At 37.5% G+C, this 3,579-nt stretch overlaps 1 long non-coding RNA gene across 1 annotated transcript; it reads right to left on the reverse strand.

Annotated features, from left to right (window-relative positions):
• Positions 1-326: 326 nt before the first annotated feature.
• On the reverse strand, positions 327-3,109 carry LOC118557558. The gene is made up of 3 exons (XR_004927915.1): positions 2,720-3,109; positions 2,008-2,078; positions 327-1,129 (listed from the first exon to the last, which is right to left on the reverse strand). It is a non-coding gene; the product is annotated as an uncharacterized LOC118557558 (long non-coding RNA).
• Positions 3,110-3,579: the final 470 nt, after the last annotated feature.

The raw sequence follows: 3,579 nt of genomic DNA on the forward strand, positions 1-3,579 counted from the left end.
TTCAACCGGGGGGACTTGGCACACTTGGCGGCGATGTAAAAGCCGGCATCGTGCCGTATTGTGCCGGGGCGCTGTGATGTAAATGATCTCACCCGCTGTAATATAATGGGCCCGCGCAATGAATTTATGTGGGAATAGTTGCGGAGGAATATTGCATTGTATCACGGCGTAATTAGAGAGCGGGAGGAGCGGCGCACTGTACGAAGGCCTCAGCGTGGTGGCCGACTCTGCTTGGCCTTTTGACCGCCTCTGTGAGCCGGATGAAGTGCGTCTGGTGGAGGGAGGTACGGGGGGAGAGGGAGGGAGGGGGGGGGGGCATGTGAAGGTAGAAATGGAAAGAAAGGGAGGGGAGACGGGCTCTCTAATAATGATGTGCCCTCCGGCCTAATGTGCCATCTTTTCCTCGGTGCTGGGTAAACACACACACACTGTACATTGTTCATTCTTCCTCAGAACGGTTTAATCCCGGTGAAAAAGTAATTTATATAGGTCCGTTGCAAATAAATGTAGCCTTTTAAACTCATTACTTGATTTCCAAAACATAAACAAGGACTGACTGAATAAGAGTGCTTTATTATGTTCAACCCAGGACACCAAAAACATCTTTCATTTTTTTTTTTTTGTTAAGATTATGAGCTTTGAATGTTCAGCTGGGTCTTTTGTTCTTTTTATTCCTGTAGGAAGACGTTTCTTTTATCCTGTCTTGAAAACTGTTGCTCTAATTAAGAGAATATGATCCTTTACCGATGCATATACTTTGCAGCGAGCGAATAAGGGGGAAAAAATACCCCAGTGTTAACTGCATTTGCTTGTTTTTTCCCAGGCTAATCATGGATACAATGAAATCATCATACTGAGTGGCTCCCATCCTGCTTAAGACCACAGCTTTGTTTTTCTAGTACATAACATCTGTGGAGTTAATGAAACTGGAGATTATCATCATTACGGACTGAAAGTGATTATCAAAAAACACTTTTTCCTAGAAAAATTACACATTTTGCTGGTTTATTTTTCTCAGGAATTCCACTGTTGCAAATCGATTATTCTTTACACACAGTGTCTGGTAAACACAATGGATTGATAATCAAAGCTGCACTTCTTTAGACATGTCGTCCATCTGGAGTTGAATCTGATGATGCAAAAAGACAGAAATAAGATACTTCTATAAAAGCCCACACAATTAATATCATATGCAATATGAAAACGAGTGATCTTAAATCAATTACATGTATATTCTGTTGCTGATGGAAAGAACAAAGAGTATGGACATAATTTAAAAGCATATACAGTAATTTAAAGTTACCAATTTTCCCTGCATCATAAAAAGCCCATTTCTCTGAAGCTGGACTCTTTGTATTCTTTCTTAGCATATCATTCATACTGAATTTTATTTGGAGGCAGATGTCTCCCTCCACCCTTCTCCCCTGTCCTCCTCCCTCTCCAGAATGGCCCCAAGGCCTCTCCTGCCCTCTGCTTGGGGAAAGGGAGGCTGTGCTCGGCCTGACAGGCGGCTGGTGGCGCTTCAATGCGGTGGAGGAAATTAAATTACAGCTCCTGTTGTCCGCTTTGTAAACAAGACAAAAGCCAATGATACGGCCAATTACACTTAAATACAGCACATGTGTACATGGAGGGGCTTCAGCCTGAAGAATCAGGCATGCTGGAGATGATGAACTAAACATGACGGTGGAAAATTGTCAGTTTTTAACGAGCATGTTGTAAAAACAGAATGAGAGAAATGGAGGAGTTCATGCAGAAAGGTGTGTATGTATGTATATATATATATATATATATATATATATATATATATATATATATATATATATATATATATATATATATATCACAAGGGATAGATCTAACAGTTAATTGACTGATCAACACATGTCCATTGTTTTGCTTTATTTTTAATGTACAGCTGTGAATAAAATTCAAATGCTGTTTTTCTCAATACTTGAAAATATCTCGTTAATTAGTCATTGGCAGTATTAGAATTTAAAAACCCACAGTTTATTTCTGTTGACCACCAAAGCAGGAAGTTGTTTGGTGTGAAATCAGTCCCCTCAGCTACTTTTCTCCTGCAAAAGAAGAAGAATTGTTGTTGTTGGTTTTTTTTATTAAAAGAGGCAACAGGAATTTCACACATAATAATAATAATAATAATAATAATAATAATAATAATAATAATAATAATAATAATAATAATAATAATAATAATAATAATAATAATAATAATAATAATAATAATAATAATAATAATAAATTACAACAATGGCAACAAAAATTGCCGTATCTGATCCCAACTCTTTACTCGCTCAGAACAAACCTGCGATGAAAATGGCCATCAGAGTAAATAAAATAGATGGTCTTTATCAAAGTAAATTAGATTCACCTAAATAGTTCACCGGAGGGGCTGAGCAGTTCCTGTAATTCACTTTAAGGCTCACCAACTTACTCAATAAAGCTCCGGCTCGGAATCTAACTGATGTCTAATCGATGGGTTTATCCGAGGCAAACAGGCGAGAAGAGCAAAATGAAGCAGATTATACCGGAAGAAAAAAAATCTGATGTAGCCTAATGACGGCTCCGATGCAGCCTGATAAACACGCTATAATAATAATAATAATAATAATAATAATAATAATAATAATAATAATAATAATAATAATAATAATAATAATAATAATAATAATAATAATAATAGCCTGTCCTTCATTACCTTTCTGTGTGACGTTTAGAAAATCCTCCATCCATCCATCCAGCTCCAAGGCTGTATTTCAGCGCGTTCTGCTCTCTATTTTTTCAGTTCTTTCTCCCCCCCACCTCCTCCTCTTCCTCCTCCTCCTCCTCTCCTCTCTCCCGTTTCGAGTCGTCTGATACGGGCAGGAGGCGCCAGGTTTTCCCCTGAGGGAGGCGAAGAGTCAAGGACTGAACCCTCGGAAAGCAGAATAATGTAATTCTACACCCTGAATAAAAAGGCTTCCGCGGCGCACGGCGCTTCTTGATGGCTTCCATCATTTGTTGCAGGACACTGGCGGCTCTGCGGGCTGCAGATCGCTGCTTCTTCCTGCGAGCTCTGCACGCCGAGAGGCTCCACTGCACAGCAACAAATTTGGCTTAAAATTTGTCGGGTTTTTTTTTGTTTTTTTTTGTTTTTTTTTTTTTTGTTTTGTTTTTTTTGCAATAAATTATTTTGCTTTTATTCTTACTCTGGTCTTTCTTGAGCGTCACAGTGACATTTTATTCCTCTAAATCCTGGTTTAATTTTTTTTTCAAAGCAGAAATTGTATTGTCTCTAACAAATAAACAACAAATCAGACTTTTTAAAAAATATATATTTGGGTTTTCTACAACACAATGAAGCCACATCCCCGTTTTTACCTAAATGTTTGGAATTTGGTTAGAATAAAGCAATTTGTGTGCTTATTATATATTATTCTGTCATATTTATGTAACACCAGAAACAATTTCATGGTTTTACTCTAAAAACTTTAGATTAAATTAAACATTTTTATAGTTGAGTTGCTAAACTTGACACATTTGTTTCCTTCTTCTTTTGGTTAGTATTTCAGTTTTTAT

The sequence above is a fragment of the Fundulus heteroclitus genome, chromosome 23, assembly GCF_011125445.2.
Source record: "Fundulus heteroclitus isolate FHET01 chromosome 23, MU-UCD_Fhet_4.1, whole genome shotgun sequence".
Lineage (NCBI taxonomy): Eukaryota > Metazoa > Chordata > Actinopteri > Cyprinodontiformes > Fundulidae > Fundulus > Fundulus heteroclitus.